Below are 23635 nucleotides of genomic sequence, written 5' to 3'. Positions count from 1 at the left end.
AACTTAACAACTTTGGTAGGGAGTGGAGGGAGGATGGGGGGGGGAGGGGAGGAGTATGGGAAGGGATGGGAAGGGGAAAGAATGAGGAGGCAACAATGCTTGATAAGAAATGTACTCATTTTCTTGCCCATGTAATTGTAACTCCTTTGTATGGTATTCTTACAATAAAAAATAAATTAAATAAAATAAATTTAAAAAGATTGTATGTTAGTTTAAAATAAGCACAATTATATATATATGTATATATATATACACACACTCATCATGTGTATATGTATATAATTATATACAAGTATTTACACTAGGGCATTTCAAGTCAACACGTCAGTATGTGAGTGCAGTACATCTTCATCAATTTCACATTTCCATTACTCTAAAGAGAAAATTTTAAAGAATTATTAGATTAATTTGCTATAGAAATATAGTGTGGAAGAATGACAGGATATTAGTGGATACAAAAATTGTTACATTGAACATATATTCACACTTTCATGTATAAACATTTCTATCATTTTCCTTTTCCATTATAAAGACCATCAGGATAATACCTGTAAAAGAAAATTTTGTTCTCCCTGTCAATTCTTTATCCTAAATCTTAATAGGAAGTTCCTAGGAATCAGAGTTTCTAACACTTATAGCAAACATCCCTGAACAGATGGGAACTATGGTATCAGATGCATCTTCAGGTAGCTCAACTCTGTGCACTGATTGGTCAACTCCCTTGAGGATTAGTGCTGCTGGTGGTGACACTGTCTTTTTCTGGACTAGCTGAATTAGGTTCAGGGGAGATCAGCCTCAAATCTATTTCTTTCCTAGAGACTGTGTTGGACATAAACTTACCTATCACTGGGTCTCTGATGCTGATTTAGGGTGATAGGTGCATATGTCTCTTCAAAACCATACTTTCACAGTGGGGTCCTTCTTCCCAGTGCTGCAAGCATCATGGATTTTTATTGATTATTGCCAAGGATGTCACTTTTCTCAGAAGAGCAGGCCTTACCCTCCCCTAGGTTCTTCTCACACTTTTGCCCCAGCTGGCTATTTGCATATTGCTCCCTAAGGACAGCCTCCCATTCTAAGTCTGAAATAAAGGCTCAGCTCTGAACTTGCCTTGATCTGTCAAGACTCCTCATTTCACTCCTAAAAATGAAGTCCTTCTCTCAGGTCCTGTGGCTGTAAATGCTCTGGATCCCTCGTAAGAGCAAAGGGAAATGAGGAGCAAGAGTGGTTGGAAGGTATGCTCTCAGGGGCCAGTGGTGATCTATGCAAGTGTTAGATGTTCAGTTCTTGTTATCTATGATGGGGCAAGTGAGATTTAGGTCTGGGAAATAGAGAAATATTTCAGAAGGATCTAAAACTTATGCCTTGGTGAAGATTCTCCTTGACTTCTGAATACTCATTTATATTTAAAAATACCTTTATTTCTAATATGAATTATTTTATATTGTAAGCCAAACTATGAAATATGAACAATAGGTAATATATCAAAATGCAAATAAAAAGCATGCTTTTCTATGTTTGTACATAACCTTGCACTTCTGTCTTATTCTAATTTCAGGATCGAGTGGAGATGTTGTGCTGACCCAGACTCCACTTTCCCTGCCTGGCACCCTGGGAGAGCCGGCCTCCATCTCCTGCAGGTCTAGTCAGAGCCTCTTGCATAGCAATGGAAACACCTGTTTGGATCGGTTCCTGCATAAACCAGGCCAGTCTCTACAACTCCTGATCTATCAAGTCTTCAGCCTAATTTCTGAGTTTCTGGATAGATTTGGCCAGGGTGGGGTGGTGGGGGGTTGTTCCGGCAAAGATTTTACATGAAAACAGGGTGGAGGCAGAAGATGTTGGAGTTTATTGCTGCTTTCAACATACACATGTCCTACCACTGTGATACAGCCCTGAACTAAAAACTCCCTTCTGGCTATGTGAGCTGCCCTAAATCTTGCCCTTACCTCTTCCTATATAATTTTGAATTCGTGTTTGCCATGAGTTGAGTAGCCTCTACTAGATGGTCCAACATCATGATATTCTGCCTCTCCATAGGCCAAGGAAGCTAAGGATGGTGAACTGAAATCTCTGACACAATCAGCCCAAATGAATACTGTCTTTCTTCCCTTAGGTTGTTCCTGTCAGGTACTTGGGTTCAGACACACAAATATTAGGAACTCACCTATATATTCTGACTAACAATCTCTACTTTAATTAGGTAACAAGGATCCATACAAAGCTTCAGAAACTAGGCTTTAGCACATGCTTATTTTGGCTAAGAAGATCTTAACTTGGAAAAAATTATTTAGATATGCACAACTACTTATCAATACCATGATCTCAAGCCTCAAAATAATAATGGTTTTAGAAAGGTGAGGATATATCAAGACTAAACAATTACTAAACATTTTACCTATAATCCCCAAAGGTCACAGAAGGAAATAAGTGGATTGAAGTTGAGGCTATATTGGCAAATCATTATTACAACGCTCTCTGAATGAAATCTGAGCATTGTGCTACCATCTTATACTTATGGCGACAAGGGAGTTACAGAAAGATGGAACATGGTCTTACCTCTATCTGATAGACAAAACTAAAACAGAAAAAGCTAGGTGTATGGCTCATGGAGTGTGGGTGGTTGGGGAGCGAAGGGATAGTGGGACAACAACAAGGGAATGGGTAACAATGATCAACAAGTAATGTACTCATCACCTTACTCATATAACTGTAACCCCTCTGTATAGCATCTTTAAAATAAAATGAAATAAAAATAAAATAAAAAAGAATTGCTTAGCAAGCTCAAGACACTGCCATCTAATCTTTGGACTACAAACCCTCTAAAAATGTGCTCCTGTGTTGGGTATTTTGTGACCTTGTTCTCTAGATGTTGCTTATGAACTCTAGAAGTAACTCTTTGGCCACTGAGGAAGATCTAACAAAATCCATGTCAGAGGCAAACAGAGTGACCTGCAACACAAGAGCTCCAGTTGGATCAACAGTCATTAAGAGTGTGAATAGTCTTGAGTGGGTGGCTCATGCTTGTAAATCTTAACTACTCAGAAGGCTGACATCTGAGGATGTCAGCAGGAAAGTCCATGAGACTCTTATCTCCAATTATAACTGGAAAACCAGAAGTGGACATGTGGCTCAAAGTGGAGAGTGCCAGCCCTGAATTAAAGCTCCATGAGTGACCAGAAAAAAGTATGAATTGCTGATGAATATAAGTACTTGGGTTGTGTGCCAAAAAGTTTCTAGTGGTTCATTGCACATTATTTTCGTTAAAAACCAATTGCTTCACAATAGATGTTTACAAAACAATCGGAAACAGGAGAAATAAAAAAATCTACAAAATATACGAATAAATAGAATACATTTTAGTTCATTTATGGAAACATCCAAGGAATAGTCAGTACTATTACCCATATTACAGAAATATATAAAATAATAGTAATGTATGTTAATATATAATTGGAGCAATAAAATATGACTTCATATGTGCGATAAAGACATCAAATATCATTAAGTTCACAGTTAAAAATGAGTGGCATATGTCCCTATGGACCAGATGTCTTAAAACATCCATAAAGATTTGTTTGTTGCTGCAAACATACATATATGTGTGTATATTTATAAATATAAAGATAAAGATGCGTCATGTGTAGATATACACACACACAATCACACATACACTAGCACAAATTATGAGGCTTACTTTGTCCAGAGCCTGTGCTAAAGACAGAAATGTAAGAATACAGAGCATGGAGACTTTTGAAGAAACTTATATATTGCTAATCTATATATTGCTAAATAATCTTATTTCTACACTTACCATTGTCATGAAAAGTTCAAGAAAACACAATTACTTTGAATGACTTTTTGTAGTAGCTCTTCTGCATTGACAAATGGGTAGGATAGCTTGCAGATTAAGAAAGTGTATTTCTGAACCTGTCTGTGAGAAACTCTCTGAAGAGAATTGACTGAGAGAGGAAGATCCACCTCATAGTCCACAGCTCCTTTCAATAGGATTCAGTCTCTTGCACAATAAAAGAGTGAGGAGGAGAAAGTAGTACATTCACTCTGCTTCTTGGGTGACATGATGTGAGCTCCACTGTACTCTGCCCACATGGCAGAGTAAAATTTTTAATCTAAGATTGAAATAAAGAATTCTTCCCTTTAAGTTGCTTTTATTAAGGTCTTGTCACAGCCATTAAAAGCTAAGTACACATCTTTATAAAATGTTCTAACTGGGGCTGGGAAGGTGGCTCAGTGGTAGAGCGCTTGCCTTGCATGCCTAAGGCCCTGGGTTCGATTCCTCAGCACCATATAAGCAAAAAGGAAAAAGCCAGAAGTGGCGCTGTGGCTCAAGTGGTAGAGCACAAGCCTTGAGCTGAAGAGCTGAGGGACAGCGCCTATGCCCAGAGTTCAGGCCCCACGACTGGACCCCCCCAAAAAATGTTCTAACTAACTTTGACCAATGATATAAGATGGATGCTGTACTGAGAGCATTTGGCATCACCATCTCTGGGTTGAGAGGGATGGCTATTATTGTAGTGGAAACTTTGGCAATTTGTTAGATAACAATATGGTGAGGTACATTTTTTTAAAGAGGGTGTGTAAGTGTGGGAAAATAAGTTTCTAAGTAGAGGGTGTAGAATAACATACCCAACTCATCTATTTAGCCTCAGGAGGATGAAATATGGATGTGAATAAGGCAGGAGAGCTGCAGGCCAGGAGGTGGGTTCAGAACACTGGTATCTGGGTGCCATATTCTTGGAGTAAGAAGAGAGTGGTAGCTCTTCTCTGCAGGAGGCAAGTGAGTATAGAGCAAGGTTTCCCCCTACAGGCTCCATGTACAACTCCACCCTTAAAACTGAGTTTCTAGACCCTTTGCCTTAAACTTTTCAATAGTTTGTGAACAAACCCACATCCCATGATAAGTGCATTGACGCTGAGTGCACTTAATATCTGTAACTAAGAACAGTGATGAATTCACACAGAGAGTAACAGGCTCCTTTTCTTCTAAGTATAATACTTTCCCAGCACACTGGCTTCTGGAAGTCAATACTAGTAACCTTGTCAGTCATCGGGACTAAATGACCAATAGACATAAAAGAAATGCAAATCAAAACAACATTGAGATTCCCCTCACCCCAGTAAGAATGGTTATCAACAAAAACTCTAATAACAACAGATGCTTTAGGAGATGTGGACAGAATGGAACCCTACAGCACTGTTGGTGGGAGTGTAAACTTGTTCAACCACTTTGGAAAGTAGTTTGGAGGTTCCTCAAAAGACTCCACATAGAGCTACTCTATGACCCAGAAGTCTCACTTTTGGGCATTTACCCAAATGAGCACAAACCAGACCAAACTAAAACTACCAGCACAACTATGTTTATTGCAGCACTATTTACCATAGCTAAGATATGGAACCAACCCAGATGCCCCTCAGTAGATGAATGGGTCAAGAAAATGTGGTATATTTACACAATGGAATTCTATGCCTCCATCAGAAAGAATGACATTGCCCATTTTTTAGGAAATGGAAAGACTTGGAAAAATATATTAATATATATTAATATATATAATATAATATAAAATATCTTAAGTGAAGTAAGCCAGGCCGCAAAACATAGGTCCAATGGTTTCCTTTATTTGCAATAACTAGTATATGTCTGAGACAAGCAGAAACGGTCAGATAAGTTGATGTTAGGCAAAATGGACCCCAAGATAAGGACTCAAATGTTTTTTTCTTTCTTGCTATTGTTTCTAACATATGTATGAGAAATTTCTTCCTTGCTTTGTAAGGTCCCTCTCCCATGGTATTATCCCTGTGCTCACTGTATTTGATGTTGGTATATTTTGTGGAGGGGAAGGGAAAAAACAAATTGTTTAAGTAGGGATACAGGTGGACCCACTGCAAAAATGAGATGTATAAGATATTATGTCGAAAAACAAAGTTTACAACTTTGGTGCAGGGTGGGGTGAGGGGTGGCGATGGGGGTGGTGGAGGAGATGGGAAGAGATGTTAAGGGAAACAAAGCAGGAGGTAACAATGCTTGATAAGAAATGTACTCATTAACTTGACCATGTAATTGTAACTCCTCTGTATGGTATTTTCACAATTAAAAAAAAAAAAAGAAACAACTACCGCAGGGGGAACCACTGGTTCTCCCCATCTGCACTATGTCATGCATGAATAGTGATAGATTTTCCTTTACCACTTAAGCCCTCCACATGCCATGGGACCTATGTTTCTTTGTGCCTGGATTACTTAATTTAATATAATTTTTTCAAGCCTTTCAATTTCCTCACAAATGGGGCAATGTCATTCTTTCTGATGGAGGCATAGAATTTTATTGTATACATGTCCCACATTTTCTTGATCCATTCATCTATTGAGAGGCATTGGGATTGGTTCCATATCCTAACTATGGTAAATAATGCTGTGATAAACATGGTTGTTCTGGTAGCTTTGGTATGACCTTGTTTGTGATTGTTTGGGTAAATGCTCAAAAGTGGGATTGCTGAGTCATAGGGGAACTCTATGTGGAGTCTTTTGAGGAAACTCCATACTGCTTTCCAAAGTGGTTGAACAAGTTTACACTCCCAAAACAATGAAGTAGGGTTCCCTTCTGTCCACATCCCCTCCAGCATTTGTTGTTACTAGATTTCTTGATTATAGCTATTCTAACTGGGGTATGGTGGAATCTCAGCATTCTCTTCAATGAAATTGAAAGCAAAAATTCACTATCACACTCTTTTTATGAAACCAATATAACCCTCATCCAAAACCAGGCTGTGACTCATCAAAGAAAGAGAAAGATAGACCCATTTCTTTGCTGAATATGGTCGCAAAACTTCTCAACAAAATCTTGGCCAGCTGACTTCAACAACTCATAAAAAAATCATATACCTTGATCAAACTGGATTCCTTTTAGGGATGCAATGCTGGTTCAAAATATGCAAATTAATTAATAAAATTAAACAAGAGCAAGGATAAGAACCACACAATTATCTCAATAGATGCAGAGAAAGAACTTGACAAGATCCAATACCCCTTTATGATGAAAGCTCTGGAAAAACTAGGAATCTACGGAACATCCCTCAATACAATAAAGGCTGTATATGGCAAACCACAGCCAGCATTATACTAAATGGCCATTTAGGTCATACCAAGTCCATTTTCTCTAAATTCAGGAATGAGACAATGATGTCCATTCTCTCCAGTCCTCTTGAACCGAGTATTAGAATGCCTAGATCATGGGCCTCAAGCAAGAAAGCTCAGGGATCGTGCCCAGGTCCTGCAGCTGTTCCCAGCTCCTGAGGATTTGCATGTGCTCCCACACAAGCAACTGCCTGAACCCTTCTTCATGTTCTGCTCACACCCTGTGCATCAATCAATCCCAGTCAGCACACAGGATTAGTAAGGTCCCCTGTTAAGCTCAGGGGATCCTGCTGCTTTGACCCAAAGATAAAGAAGGCCAAGACTAAGAATTTATTGAGCCCAGGGTTAATAGAGATGCCTCACTCCTCATGGAAACTCCCAGAACATAATTGATTCTGTTGATATTTGGTGTCTGTTTTCAATATTAGGGGCCAGATGTGACATCCCCATTTCCCAGTGTCCATCCTCTCTGTGTGCATCTGTAGGAGACAGTCTCCATCACTTGCAGATCCAATCAGTGATTAGTGATGATTCACAGTGGCATCACCAGAAACAAGGCAATGCTCCTAAACTCTTGATTTATTAGTTATCCAATTTACAGTCTGGGGTGACATCCAGATTCAGTGGCAATGGATGGGGAAGAGAGTCTACTTTCACTATCAGCAGGCTGCATTCTGAAGATACTGCAACTTACTACTGAGTAATAAATAGTTCAGGGCTGGGAAGGTGGCTCAGTGGTAGAGCGCTTGCCTTGTATGCTCAAGGCCCTGGGTTCGATTCCTCAGCACCACATAAGCAAAAAGAAAAAAAAGCCAGAAGTGGCACTGTGGCTCAAGTGGTAGAGCACTAGCCTTGAGCTGAAGAGCTGAGGGACAGTGCCCAGGACCAGAGTTCAGGCCCCATGACCGGACCAAAAAAAAAAAAATTGTTCAATACCCACGGTGATGCAAGACCAAATATAAACTTCCCTGGGGATGGAGGGAGCAAATTTGAGAGTCTGGCCTGACCCAGGTACTACTTCTGGTGCCTCTGCCTGCTGACAGTGCATCTCAGCCACAGCCAGGCTCTGAAGGTCACTGGGGGATTTGGTAGAGGGGCTCATTGACAACCTTCTCAATCTTGTCTGTCTTCCATCAGCCTCAGGAGAACCAACCAGATAATGCTTCTGGTGTCTTATAGAAAACACAGATCTTTACTTCTGAGCCTCTGAAATATGGTATCCAGGTGGATATAATTTGCAGTTTGTCACACAAGAGGTCTTTGCCCACCTTGTGCTCCCTTTACACTGCTGCATCCACCTGATAATTTGCATAGTGCTCCCTAAGGAGGACTTTCCCTTTTGAGTCTGAGATGAAGGCTCAGCTTGTCCTTGTCTTGTCCTATCAGGACTCTTAAAAGAGAATTCTTTTAGTAAGCTCCTGGGCTGCTAATGCTCTGGCTCACTGGTAAGGACAGAGGGAGATGAACAATGAAATCATGTAAATTGCAAGGAAATGAAGGAACTAGATCCTCATATTGAGTGACATAGGTCAGGATGCAAAAGCAAATTACTGTTTGGTCCTACTTACTTGTGGAACCCAGACTTAAATGGTGGTAGTCATGATGGTGGTGATGATGATGATGACATTGATGATGATAATAATAATAATATAACATGAATGCTAAAACGGAAAATATATGAAGGGAGACAGGTAAGGGTGAAAGAAAGGGAAAAAAGCTCACTAAGTGTAGAAGGTGAATTGGTATATAAATAAATAGATATACATATATATATACCCACATGAGCATTTGAGTTATGAAGTTCCTTTACACAGTATGAAGAATGGTAGGAGTGGGAGAGGAAGAGTATAGCAATAGAAAGGAGGTGGTGATTTTTTCAAAATAAGCTGCATTTAGGTAGAGTTCTCATCACAAACTAACATTGTGTTGTTAATATATGACAATTATAATTTATCCAAAAATAAAATAAGTAAAATGCCATGATTATGCAAATAAAACTACTGGGAATCTGCACAATTATTAAGAAAGAATGGTAAAACTCCAAATGAAAATTTTGTCATGGCACACATGGAATGTAGGACCATGTTTACAGAGGGGATTGTGTCTCTCCACCTCCACTTTGTAAACTGTTATCAAACCTGACAAGGATGACCCACAGTTTCTTCTAGTGAAGTCATTAAGGGCAGGTCAGAAAGGTGAGGGAAGGAGGGTGGACCCTGCAGATATGCAGCCCTGAAGGGAACATGTGCACACACCCTGTCCAGCTGTGGGAGGTGAGAGGGGGCTGCAGTGTCAGTCCTGTCCCCAGCAGTTCCCAAGAGTCCTCTGCAGTGATCAGGCCACTGATTGTCCTTAAAGACACAGATGGTGTCCTGAGCTTCATGATGTTAGGCTAGAAATATAACTGCTCATTGTTCCTAGCATTCTTTTTCAGTGTCAGAATTTAAAATGCTGAGTTAGACACTTAGAATTATATCAATTAATGTTTTAGTTTAATAGGTAATTTAGTACGTATAAACAATAGATATTTAAATTCTACATTCATTTGTGAAGTGCTCCTCTCTGTTCTGAGAGGAATAGACTTTTTCTTTGGACCCAGGACTCACTCAGGTCCATGGTCCAGACCATTAACACCTTTCTTTCCTGTATGCTCTTTCTTCTTTCTGGAAGACCCACAGAAATGTTTTCTTATGTCCTGCTTGGTCACCACCTCTTTCCTTGGTTTTCAGCCTAATCTCTCAGCCAGGTGGCTACATTCCTCATATCTCAGGGCAGTGTAATCCTACCTGCAGCTTTGATATGAGCCTAGTATTCCAACTCTTCCATGTATTTCAGTACCTGAAGTCTGTGCAGATTTCAAATTCACAAGTCCCATGCCACATGTCCACACATGGTGAAGGCAGCCCTGGAGTGTGGATCTGGAGAATGTAATGTGTTATTCCTAGAGCCTGGCTGATTCTAACCACACTGAAATAGATACTCTTGGGGTCTCTCTTCCTCATCATATTATTATGGCCCCTTGAATTTACCAGATGGCCTTCACAACTATAGCAGCCAGCTGCATTCTCCTTGTTTTATTTAGTACCAGCTTTGTCCTACAGTGCATGTTAGAGACACCAAATCCTCCCAGCAAGGGCAGTAGGAGCTATTCATGGGACCATGTGATAAGATTAGAAGTGAAATTAAAGATCAGTGAAGGAGGTGGGCAGATCTTTTAGGGAAGCTTATAAATCATCATCAAAATAGGGGAAAAGAGCATTGTAGAAGAATTATGTGAGCATGTGGTGCAGAGAACATTAATGTTTTAGAAGATGGAGGTCATCAAATCAAGACTCAGATGGAGTTCTGTTAGTAAACAGTACTGAAGAAAACACTTATTGAGTAATGAGTTACTCATGGTCTATTGGCTTTAAAGAGTAGTGTTATCTTTACACATCATCTATGTATTCTTCCAGTGGTATGTACCATGTGATCAGCCTGTTCATCTAACTCTGGTATGACAATTTACACAATGGGATGAAGTATGTCCACATGATAAGCTCTATGCGGGGACCTTCTTCATTTCACTTTGGCTTCACTGTCTGTGATTCCTCAGGTTAAAGATGTTCTTTACTAACTGGGTAGCACCAGTTTCTCAACCCCACCCTTTACTACATTGCAATTTACCATTTCTGTAACTATATGAATCACATCTCCTAAATACAACTTGTGAAATCTGCTTTATTGGTGGTCATGCCTATGATACTAGCTACAGAGGAGGCTGAGATATTATGATTAGGGTTGGAAGTCACCTTGGACCTAAAAGACTAGGAATCTCTGTCATCAGTTAAACACCAAAAGGTTGGAAGTGAAGCTGTGACTCATTAGGCACACTACCAGCCTTGAGCACAAAGCTCAGGGACTAAGCCAAGCTCCAGGCCTAGTACAGAAAATACTGCTTGCCTTAGGACCTAAAAGACATGTAACTTGAAGGACTATGCAGCTTAAGGAGCATAATGAAGTTTAAGTAGAGTTGAGTCTGCGGTCTAGAGAAAAACTCAGCTTCTGAGAATGAAGAGTTTCCATTAACAGATGAAACAAATGTCCTCTAAAAGTTCAGAAATATCTGGCACATACATGCGTAATACCCACAAATCTAGATATGATTCCAGGTATTTTCCTAAAACTAAAGAAGAAATTCCTGAGGTGAACTGCTCTAGAGGGAGGAGATATGGAAGAACATTCAGAAGGGAAGCAATCCAGTCATTTATATGAGTTCACAGGACACCAATGAATGCACCAACGGATTGTCCATAGACCTCTGATCGAGACACTTTATTGCACATATTATATTTTTCAGTGCGTCCTTCCATTAAATACTTTGAATACTGTTCATTTCTCTCTTTCTATCAATGCATCTATCTGTCTTTCTACCTACATATGTATTATTACTTTTATAACACACATATCTGTGTACTAAAGTTCACTATTAAACCATATAACAAGGTTCAGGCAAACAACTTGAATACTCTTAAGAATTCTGTGTCACAAACTCCACTGATACCAGAGTTAGGGGCATTCTAAAATTAATTTCTCTTGAAAATGTTTGTCTTTGAGTGACTGATTTTAGTGAAACAAAAACGAACGAAGTCATGGATAAGTTGAAAATGTTAAAAATTATATTTGGGCTTGGGAATTGAGCTCAGTGGAAGAGTGCTTACCTGGAAAGTTCAAGGCTCTCAGTTCAGTCCTCAGATCTGGAAAAAAATCTATTCTTATCACAGGCCAACAGAATCATAATATTTTCTTGTCTCTAGAAACACATTATCTACAAGCACATTGGACATCTGGGTTCCTCAGGACTGTGCTTTGTCACTGAGATCTGCCAGCTGAAGCTCTGACTTGCACTGCCCAAACCATGTTGATTTCCATGTGCCCAGAGCACAGCCCACTACACTGGGAACTTCTTCATAGGCTGCTCACACTCTGTGCAGGAGAAGTTCCAGTCAGCACACAGCATGGACACGAGGGCCCCTGCTCAGCTCCTGGGGCTCCTGCTGCTCTGGATTGCAAGTAAGGAAAAATGAAACTGGGGATTATTCATCCAGTGTTCAGCTGAGCTGCCTGCTGTTCATGGAAGTACTTGGACAGCAGAATTAATTAAACTGCTAAGGGCTTTTATGTTTCCAATGTCAGGTGCCAGATATGACATCCAGTTGACCCAGACACCATCCCTGTCATCATCTCTGGGAGACAGAGTCACCATCACTTGCCGAGCCAGTCAGGGCATTAGCAGTAATTTACATTGGTACCAGCAGAGAGCAGGGAAAGCTCCAAAGCTCCTGCTCAGTTATGCAACTACTTTGCAATCTGGGTTCCCACCAAGGTTCAGTGGCAGTGGATCTGGGACAGAGTTCACTCTCGCCATCAGCAGCCTGCAAACTGAAGATGTGGCAACTTATTTCTGTCAACAGAATTATAATTTTCCTTCTACAGTGATACAAGCCATGACAAAAACCTCCCAGAGAAGCAGAAGTGAGAGGCTGGGCTGCCCCAGCTGCTCCTCCTGGGGCCTCTACCTGCACAACTGCCTCTACTCTACACAACTTCTCAGATGCAGCCAAACTTTAAGGTCACTGGAGAGAGAGAGAGGTCATGGAGGCATTTGCACACCCTAACTCTCTGTCCTCCTGCTCATCCCAAGCAGCACACACCTCACAACGACTCTTCTGACTTTAAAAATCTCTGATCTATACTCATGTTTCACTTAAATTGTGCTAACAATTTGCAGCCACCCAAAAGAAAGAGCCATTTTAGGTATATCAAACCAAGTTTTTAAAAGCAAGGCAATAGAGCTTTAGAAAAGATTTTGTTTTTAGATTATAAAAAATTCATCAAGTCTTGAAACATAAAGCAGATTTCTTGATTAAAATGGAAAATTTCCAGTTCATTGAGAGATACATCCATGAGTTACCATATATATGCATATATACACAGATATGTATGTGAATACATATATACATATATATATGAATTTTTATATAATATCCAGTAGCAAAACATAAATAGCAAATTTACCTAATCCATGTTACAGCCATGGTCTGATTTGTAACATATTTCATTCAGCTGCCAATGGCTCTGAGGATACCGAGCAGAGCATATCTTCTGAGACCCCACTCAGCTGAGCCTACAGCCCACAAAGCTCTCCCCTTGCAGGCCTGTGTTGGTCAGTCGTGGGGCTTGTACTCTGCACCTGAGCTCTGACCCTCAGCTCTTCAGCTCAAGGCGAGTGCTCTCCCACTTGAGCTACAATGCCACTTCCAGTTTTCTAGTGGTTTTTATTGGAGATTAGAATCTCCCAGACTTTCCTTCCCAGGCTGGCTGTGGACTGTGAGTCTCAGATCTCACCTCCTGAGTATCTAGGATTTTAGGCTTGAGTCACCGGCACCCGGGTAAGAAGCAGTTTTCACTGTATTTGATGATGGTATATTTTGTGGAGTGGAAGGGAAAAAACATTTTGTTTAAATAGGGATACAGGTTGATCCATTGCAACAATGTACAAGATGCTTTGTGGAAAAATAAACTTTACAATTTAGGCAGGCGTGGGGCGGGGAGTGTTAGGAGATGGGGGAGTACAGTTGTAGAGATGGGAAGGAAGGGATAGTAGGGGAAAAACAACGGAGGAGGCAACAATGCTTGATAAGAAATGAACTCATCCTCTTGCTGTTCTTTTCTAGCTCTCTCTGCTCTTTTCTAGCTCTTTCCTCTCTCTTTCCTCTCTTTCCCAGCTCTCTCTCATTCCCAGGCCTTTCCCAGCCACATGGAGTGCCAACCTTGCCTGGTCCCAGCAGGTCTACTGAATAAACCTACCCCTTACCTGAATACCATGTGCGTGGTGCTGTTCTTACTCGGCTACCTCTGAGGAAAAACCTAACAGTCTCAGATATGTACTAGTTATTGCAAATAAGGGAAACCATGGAACGTATGTTTCTTTGGGTCTGGCGTACTTCACTTTTTTCCATGTCTTTCCATTTCCTATCAAATGGGGCAATGTCATTCTTTCTGATGGAGGCATAGAATTCCATTGTGTATACATACCACATTTTCTTGATCCATTCATCTACTGAGGGGCATCTGGGTTGGTTCCATATCTTAGCTATAGTAAATAATGCTGCAATAAACATAGTTGTACTGGTAGCTTTAGTATGGTCTTGTTTGTGATCATTCGAGTAAATGCCCAAAAGTGGGATTGCTGGGTTATAGAGGAGCTCTATGTGGAGTCTTTTGAGGAACCCCCATACTACTTTCCAAAGTGGTGGAACAAGTTTATGCTCCCACTTCCAGTGGTGATTGCCTAAGTCCCAGAGCTAACTCTCACTGGACTGATTGATGTCATTTTCTCATTCCTTGACCAATCGCTCAGTTTGGAGGAGTGGAATGTGATGATTGGCTGATTTGTGATCTATGCTCATATAGTTCTGAGAGGTGGGGTTCACACCACATGTATCACACAAACTAGGAGTAGGGTTGGGATGCTGTTTGTAGAAAGATTCTAGGCAGTTGAAAATTGGCGTACTTTCCAAATGTCATGAACTGTAGAATCCCTTTGTTGTTGAGATTTCTACACAGAACAGAGCAACCCTACGTGAACTAATCCCAAGTATCTAATAATATTCATAATCATTTGTTGAGGTTCTTAATTAATTTTGATGAAGTTATTTGTAAACAAGTTTGGAAGATGTGCTGCCCTGCCTGATTTTTGATCCCCCCCCCCCACCCCCGTCCCCTGCCTGCAAGTTTTGCCATATTGACAATCACAGAGAATACAATTCTTAGCAACACCAAAAAAAAAAAAAAAAGATATGTACTCATTACCTTGTTTATGTTTATGTGATTGTAACCCCTTTGTAGAATATTTTAACAATAAAAAAACTAATTTTTTAAAAAAAGAAGTTGTTTGGAGACAGTGAAAAGAAAAGATAAACAGAAATAGGAAAGGAACAAGAAGGAAGCCTCTATCAGTCAACTGACCTAACCTCTGAATAATGTTTAAGTCAGTTTTAGATATAGAAAATTCTAGATGAAGTAGTCTCATCTGCCTCTACTCAGGTGAGGCCTGTCCTGTCTGTCGAACATTATGGTATATTAATGTAAAGAGAACAAGTAGTAGCTGGGCTCTGGTGGCTCATGCCTATAATCCTAGCTACTCAGGAAGCTGAGATCTGAGGTTCGAGGTTTAAAGCCAGCCTGGGCAGGAAGAACATAAGAGTCTTATCTCAAATAAGCCACCAGAAAACTGGAAGTGGCACTGTAGCTCAAGTGGTAGAGCACTCTCCTTGAGCTGAAGAGCTGAGGGACAGTGCCCAGGCCCAGAGTTCAAGCCCCATGACCAAATAAACAGAAAAACAAAAAAATAAAAACAAGCTGCAATTAAAAGAGTTTAAACATATGGTTTATAACAAGCAACTACTGTGAGAAATGACTCACTCCATGAGAGGAGATATAGCCCTTCTGAGAACAGGACCTCCAATGAATTGATCACTTCCCACAAGGAGGCTCTTCAGTTGACCATGTGGGGTCTTCTGGAGCAGCACCAACTTCCTTCTCCACGTGTTCCTTCTTACCATGTGATGTTCTGCCACATAACGGAGCAGAATCTTTGGAGACAAGAAGTAGGGACTGAAGTCTCTGTGACAAATAAGCAGAGACTGGTTAATTTAGACTGGGAATGGAGACATTAAAAGATTTTATGTTAATTTAAGATAATCAGAATTATATACCTATATTTGTCTTTACATAGTTTTAAAAAGGGGGTTAAAAACATAACGGTATAGGACTGGAATACATATTGATCACTTTCTCCTTTTACTCTCTAGAGGGAAGATTTAAGAAACTGTGAGCTATTTGTTGTGCAAATACAGTATGGAAGATTAACAGGTCAGATAATGGATTTTAAAACTCATTACATTGAATATATAGTCACACTTTGAAGTAAAACTTTATAACATTTTTCTTTTATCCTTTTTAATTTAATTTAATTTTGTTGTAAAGGTACTGTACAGAAGGGTTACAGTTACATAAGTAGGGTAATGAGAACATTTCTTGTTAAATATTGTTAACCATTCCTTCATCTCTTACTAACCCTCCACCCAACCCACCCACCCCAAAGTTGTAAAGTTCATTTCCAACATAGTGTCCTGTAAGTATCACTGTTGCATTGGTCACCCTTTGTCCTTGTTTCACCATTTTGTTATTCTACTTCTCTTCTCAAGTCATAGAAACGTGTATAAAAGATGCATAGTACCAGAATATAAACTGTGACTACAGGGGATAAGCCAAAGGGAAATTCAAAAAAGATATAATAAAAAGAAGGAACTTGATACAGTATAGAGACCACAACAAAGTCATCAAAAAAAAAGACCTCTTGTTTCTATATCTTGGAGCTCATTTGGAATAGCATCATTTTATAGCACCATATGTACATATGGTGATATGTACATAGCTATTGATCTATTGTGATTGTCTGCAAGGACTATACTAGACATATATTAATTATTACAAATGAAGGAAACTATGGAGCCTATGTTTCTTTTGATCTACTTACTTCACTTAACATGGTTTATTCTAAATCTTTACATTTTCTTGCAAAGGGATTTGTAGGGCTCCTTTACCCAGGTGAAAACTTTCTAAATAAAGATCAAGAAACACAACCAATCAAAGAATGGATGGATAAATGGTATCATATTAAGCTGAAGAGCTTCTGCATGGTAAATGCCATAGCCAGCAAGATAAATAGAAAGCTCTCAGACTGGGAGAAGATATTCAGTAGCTATACAACAGACAAGGCCTCATATCAAAAATATACCTAAAGCTCAATAAACACCCCTCCAAAGAAATAACCAGCCCATTAATCATTGGGCTAAAGAATTAAATAGTCTATTCTGGAGAGCAAATAAGAATGGCCAATAGACACCTGAAGATAGGTTCAACATTTCTGGCCATAAGAGAGATGCAATTCACAACCACATTGAGATTCCACCACACCCCAGTTACAATGGGCATTATTAAGAAAACAAATAATAATAGATGTTGGCAGGGATGAGGCCAGATACTACTCTGATAGTGGGAACATAACGTGATTCAACCACTCTGGAAAGCAGTATGGAAGTTTCTCAAAAGATTAAACCCAGAACTCCCTACAATCCAGCAATCCCACTTCTGGGAATTTACTCAAGTGACCACAAACAAGGTCACATTAAAGTTACCAGCACAACTGTATTCCTTGCAACACTATTCACCATAGCTAAGATATGGAACCAACACTGATGACCCCCAATAGATGAATGGATCAAGAAAATGTGATATCTATCTATCTATCTATCTATCTATCTATCTATATATATATATATATACATCTGTACACATCTATATCTATCTATCTATCTATCTATCTATCTATCTATCTATCTATCTATCTATCTACACTGGAATTCTATGCTTCTGTCAGAAAGAGGAGAATTGTCCTTTAACCTTATAAATAAGTGCATTTAGATCACTACTAGTAGCAGAGAATTTTGTTCTTCCTGTCAATTCTTTATGCTAAATTTCCTTTGGAAACAGAAATTCTAACACTTGTAGCTGAGATTCCTGAACACAGAATTTAGTAAATATGGGCATAAGATGCCACTTTATATAGCTAAACTGTTCAACTCCCTTGAAGATCCTTGCTGCTGCTGGAGGGTACATTGTCTCTCTCTAGACCTTCTGCACGAGTTTAAGGCGAGCTGGGAATTGTGCTCATTCCCTTCCTACAGACTGTCCTTGACATGAACCTGCGTACCTTTGGTCTCTGAGGATGTTTTAGGGTGTCAGAGCCATGTGCACCCTATCTTCCTTCACAGTGGGGTCTTTCTTCCCAGTGCTGTAGGAATCAAGGACTTTATTTGTTGTCAGCAAACACAGAGCATATTTGGTATCACTTTTCTCAGAAGAGCAGGTCCTACCTTCACCTTGGCTCTTCCCACACTGTTGCACTCACCTGGAGATTTGTATATTGCTCCCTAAGTAGGACCTTCCTTTCTAAAATCTGAACTTGCCTTGACCTGTCAACACTCCTCATGTAACTCTTAAAAATGAAGTCCTTCTCTCGGCTCCTGGGGCTGTTAATGCTCTGGATCCCTGGTAAGGGCAAAGGGAGATGAGGAACTAGAGGGCGTGGAAAGGTGAGATCTAAGGGTTCAGTTGTGCCCTGTCTGTGTAGATCCTGTTATCCATGTTGGGACAGAGATAGTTAGGTGTGAGAGCCTAAGGAATATTCCAGAAAGAGCTAAAACTGTGCTTGGGTGAAGACTGCTAGATAATACAGTCACTGACACCTAGAGACCTCTTTATACTTTAGAAATATCTCCATTTATAATCGTTTATATTTTTAGATTACTAATCAATAAGAAATATGAAAACAGACAATATATATCAAAATTCAAATAATATCAGGATGTCTATGTTTGTGAATAACCTTGCACTTCTGTCTTATTCTAATTTCAGGATCCAGTGGAGATGTTGTGATGACCCAGACTCCAGTCTCCCAGCCTGTCACGCTGGGAGATCTGGCCTCCATCTCCTGCAGGTCTAGTCAGAGCCTCCTGCATAGCAATGGAAACACTTACCTGAATTGGTACCTGCAGAAGCCAGGCTGGTCTCCATAACTCCTGATATACACAGTTTCCAACTGATTTTCTATGGTTCCAGACAGATTCACTGGCAGTGGGTCAAACATAGACTTCACACTGAAATCATCAAGGTAGAACCTGAGGGTGTTGGAGTTTATCACTGCCTTTAAGAAACACATGAACCTCCCACAGTGATACATCCCTGAACTAAAACTTCCTTTTAGGCTGTGTGAGCTACCCTTAGGGTTACTGGTGTGGGGAACTGCAGAGCAGATCATCTGAGTCTGTCTAGGAGGAAGATATTTTGATCAATGTAACTATGAGTAACTATGAGTCAGATGAGGTTTGAGACAATATGATTTCATTCAATCTACAATCATGGAACAGGAGAACAATCATAGTAGCACAGAGACCAGGAGACTTCAGATAAACCATGAAGTATTTATTGAAAAAAATTCTTTTGTCTTAAGTAATATTATAGCTAACAGATAATATAAGAATGAAATGTCTTTTGTGATTTTATTCCCTTTATAATGAAACTTGAAATACTTCTATCAAGCACATGGTCCTGGCTCACAACTATAGCAAATGCTGTGCTTTCTGTTCACCAGCTGGAGGTCCAGTTTTGCATTTCTTGCCTCTGCTCTATGTGTTCCCCAAATGCTGCTTTACCTTCAAGTCCTTAGCAGAGTTTGGTCACTGTCCTTTGGTAAGATTAACCTTTCCCCAGTTACAGTACTGCACTCTGTACACTAGTCTCTCACCTTCTTTGCCCCAGGCCCTGGGTCTATTTAAGACTGTCGAGTGTGATCAAGCCCTGTAATGGTGTCCATGGGGCCCAAAGATGGAATACTAAGCCTTGTTCAATAGGCACAGCATTCATAGCTCTATTGGGCCAGCCTTAGTGAACTGATTTGAAAAATCATGGCATGACCCCATCATTAATAGCTTAATTTTATTTTACATCCATCTCTATAATCCTTAATTTTAAACAATGACAGTATACTCCCTAGTATTTGGGTGATATTCTGGCTTATGCCAGCATCTAGTGTGCATTTGCATCTAATGGTGTAAACTGTTTCACCATGATTTTCTCAAATCCATCTGGGAAACTAACGATTGGAGTTTGAGATGCTCTGAGCTCAAGATTTATCATTCATTGGCAAAATATATGACTAGAATGTATATTAACAAAAGGGATACCTTTGTTTCACTTATGAACAGTTATTGTAAAGTTTATCCTCACTTGTAGCATTCTGTAGAATGCTAGTCAGAACTACCTTAGAGTGTATTCTCAGTTCTCACCTCTGTCCTGGCAAGGATCTTACCCACATACAGAGAGGCACCCTTCTGATTTCTAATTCTCACTGAGTCTCCTCACTGTGTAAGTTTGTGGGTCACCAGAAAAGAAAAAGTAAATGATCCCTGAGTTTCCAGCGTGGTGCTGACGCTGGGTGACTGATAGTCAGCTGTCATCACTACTCCCATCTCAGAAACAGTAGATTGAAGGGAAAGAGCTTACTTGGAAATATTTCCAGACACTTTTATTGGTTCTAAGATTAATGCAACAAATATTCATTGTAATTTGGTGAATAAAAAGAAGAAATTACATTAAGCATTGTCAACATTTGACAAGTAGCGGAAAGCCTCTCTTGAAAAGCACATACACAGGCAAATACACATACTGAATATAACTATATAAAACTCATTTACTTTAATGTATTTGAATATTCATTCTTCTTCCTTTTTTTCCTGAAATGAGACATATGCTCATCATTGCTTAGCACTTGTTACAAATGCAGAATAGCTGATCTACTCTGCATTTTATCAAAGTAACACTTGCCCTGCAATGTTTTGAAATTCATGATTTAGAAGGACTTACCTTGGCAAATGAGATCTGTTATGAAAAGTTGTTGGCAACACACCAACATTTTGTGTAAGTAATAAAAACTAATTTTTCTTCTTGTCTGTTGAAGTTTAAGTTCATAATTATTTACTATTTGCAAGATCCAATACCTTGAAAGTCTAATGGTATGATTGGTTCTCATTAACTTGATGAACTATTAAGAAATACTGATTTCAAATGTGTATTTCTGTTCTGGAGATACATGGACGTAAATGTGTTTCTATATCTTGACCTCAAGATAGTGTTCATGGTCTTAAGTGTTCAATGCCTCTTTGGTGTCTGTTCCAGATCAAACAAATCCACACAATGGAGACAAGTCCAGTGACCTGCAACAGAACTCTCCAGTTGCGCCCTGCCTGCATTGTAATGGTGAACTTCTCTATGACCTAAAATACATGTTTTGTGGTAGGATCCCCTAGGTTTGGAATTTTTACACACCATCATTGCTGAAACACTGATTTCATGTCAAATATGCACACAGAGAGATGAATTTTTAATCAAAACTGACTACATAACTAAACAATTTACAAAAACTATAAAGAGAATACAGGGACAATATGAACATGTGAATCAATCAATTAGAGTGAGATCTTCCAAGGAACCTTCTATCAGAAGCAGTTAATTTGCAAGAGATCCACCAACATCAATAAATATCAGAAAATTAAAAAAGGACTTAGATATAACATGTGAAAATACTGATGATAAGAAGTTTGCAACAATGTACACACTAACAGCAAATTGTATGTTTGTTCCTATAAACTTGTATAAAGAACTCAGTTGCCGGCAGCCCTCAACTCTGTCCTCTGCTCTCTCAGAGATGGATAGGACACTGTATTTCTACAGCTTTGAATCCTAAATAAGGCTCTCGTTCACCATATGGGTAGGAATCTAGAGACGGAAGGGATTCTGGGAAATGTACTTCCTACAGAGACTGTGTAATGAAGTTCAGAGCTGACTATACAGTGTGGTCCTATGACCCAACTCTCAGGATTTGATGAAAGACCATTGCCCAAGAACGTTTGTATATTGCATCTAAGTGGCATCAGAAGGTTGTGATAAAAGCAACAAAGTTTCATAAAGTCACACATCAATGGAAATAAAGTTTTTATATTATATATATATATATATATATGTCTCTTTACAAACTAAATTCTCGCTTAACACAATAAAAGCAAAATTCAACTAAATATGGAAATAGTATTTTCTTTCTTATTCAGAGATTTTCAGAATTCAACAATATCATCAACAACACTGAAAACATGTTGCAAATACAAAATTATAAACCACTTGAAATCTACTGAATGTGAATCTGCATTTCAGCATGTTGGCAGATGATATTTATTAGGTTTAAGAAGCCATTTTTAAGCCACGAGCTGGTGGCTCACAGCTGCCATTTTAGCTTCTCGGGAGTCTGAGGTCTGAGGATTGTGGTTCAAAACCAGCCAAGGTAGGAAAGATATTAAGACACTCATCTCCAATTAACCACCAAAAATCTGGACGAAGGACTGTGACTGAAGGTGGCAAGGCACTAGCATTGAGCAAACAGAGTTTAAGGACACTGCCCACACCCTGAATTCAAGCCTGAAGACTGGCACAAACAAGCAAACAGACAGAAACAAAAGAAAACTAGCTGTGTTTAGAGGATGAATATTAAGGTTGAGAGATGCTCTTTACTTCTCTATAAGCCCCTATTAAAAACATATCTAGTTAATCCACATGTTACATACACATATGTGTATATACACACATGAATATGCACATATATACATGCACATACATGTGCATAAACACACACAGTCCATTTGCATTGCTATAACAAAGTAAGTGACTTTCAATAGTTTGATGCATAGACTTATTCATTCAGAGAATGATAATCAGTTTTTTCTTAGTTGACATAAGTGAAAAAAATGCCACAAACCTTACAAACTATACTAAAAATAATAATATCTTTATGAAAACATAAAAATATTTACTCAAATTTGACACCTTCATCATCATTTTTTGTCCTTTACAGAGATCATGGCACTGAATTCAACATTCAAAGCCAAAGTAATTTTACTCTTATCTCTTGTAATGGCATTAAAGCATCATATATAGCTATAGGAACAGTGGGAAGGGGTGGGGCAGCCAGAGGACTATATAAGGCAGGCAGCTGGCAGTCCGAGTCACTCTAGACTTCTCCCAGGAAGTGCCACGTGCCTTGTAGTGACCAACCACATACGATTGCTCAGAGCACAGTGAGTGACCAATGGCATCCAGGAACCCAGATGAGTGGCCCAGGCACCTATATAAACGTGTACATGGTTGGCAAAACGATGGAGGTGGCCAGGTGGGTGTGTGGAGCTGTGAGGCAGATTCAGGAGCACCTGGCTTCCAGCACAGATGCCGAGGAGCTCCTCAATTCCTTTTATCTGCTCCCAATCATGCCCAACACGGCAGAAATCCTTGCCACCACGGGTGTCAGAAGGTTAGTGAAGAGTTTTAGGAAACACCCACAGGTGGCTGGTTTGGCCAAGGAACTGGACAAACAGTAGAAGACCTTGGCCATGCTGAGCCACAAATCAGAGACTCTGAGCCAAGTCCCTGACCAGGATGGAGGTCTAGAGCCCAGGATGTATGATCTTGGGCAGGGGGAAGTCAGACGGAGGTGAAGGATGGTAAGAGGGAGCAGGAAGACCTGTTGAAGGTGTCAAATGTGGATCTGTCCTCTCAGAGCAGGGCGAGTGAACCCCTGTATCGAGGAGTCCAGGCGTGTGGTTCCCGCGTCTCTGTAGACGTGGCCAGCGGTGGCATGGGGACGCAGACAGCCGAGTGGGTGGGGGGAGCCCTGCGGCTGCTCCAAGAGCACCTGGCTTCCAGCACACATTCGGACGAGCTCCACAAATCCTTGAGTTTGCTCTCAGTCTTGCCCATCACGGCCGAAATCCTT

The 23635-nt window shown here is 39.9% G+C and overlaps 1 long non-coding RNA gene and 1 pseudogene across 1 annotated transcript; one reads left to right on the top strand and one right to left on the bottom strand.

The window, feature by feature from the left end:
- LOC122116688 overlaps nucleotides 1–23635 on the top strand; it is a 247471-nt pseudogene that overhangs the window by 194485 nt on the left and 29351 nt on the right.
- LOC122116751 lies at nucleotides 727–12576 on the bottom strand. The gene is made up of 3 exons (XR_006149023.1): nucleotides 12494–12576; nucleotides 3548–3554; nucleotides 727–737 (listed from the first exon to the last, which is right to left on the bottom strand). It is a non-coding gene; the product is annotated as an uncharacterized LOC122116751 (long non-coding RNA).

Source organism: Dipodomys spectabilis, unplaced genomic scaffold, assembly GCF_019054845.1.
Source record: "Dipodomys spectabilis isolate Male_0828 unplaced genomic scaffold, ASM1905484v1 ptg000137l, whole genome shotgun sequence".
NCBI lineage: Eukaryota > Metazoa > Chordata > Mammalia > Rodentia > Heteromyidae > Dipodomys > Dipodomys spectabilis.
The sequence above is the reverse complement of the archived record's forward strand: the minus strand, read 5'-3'. Positions and strand labels throughout refer to the sequence as shown.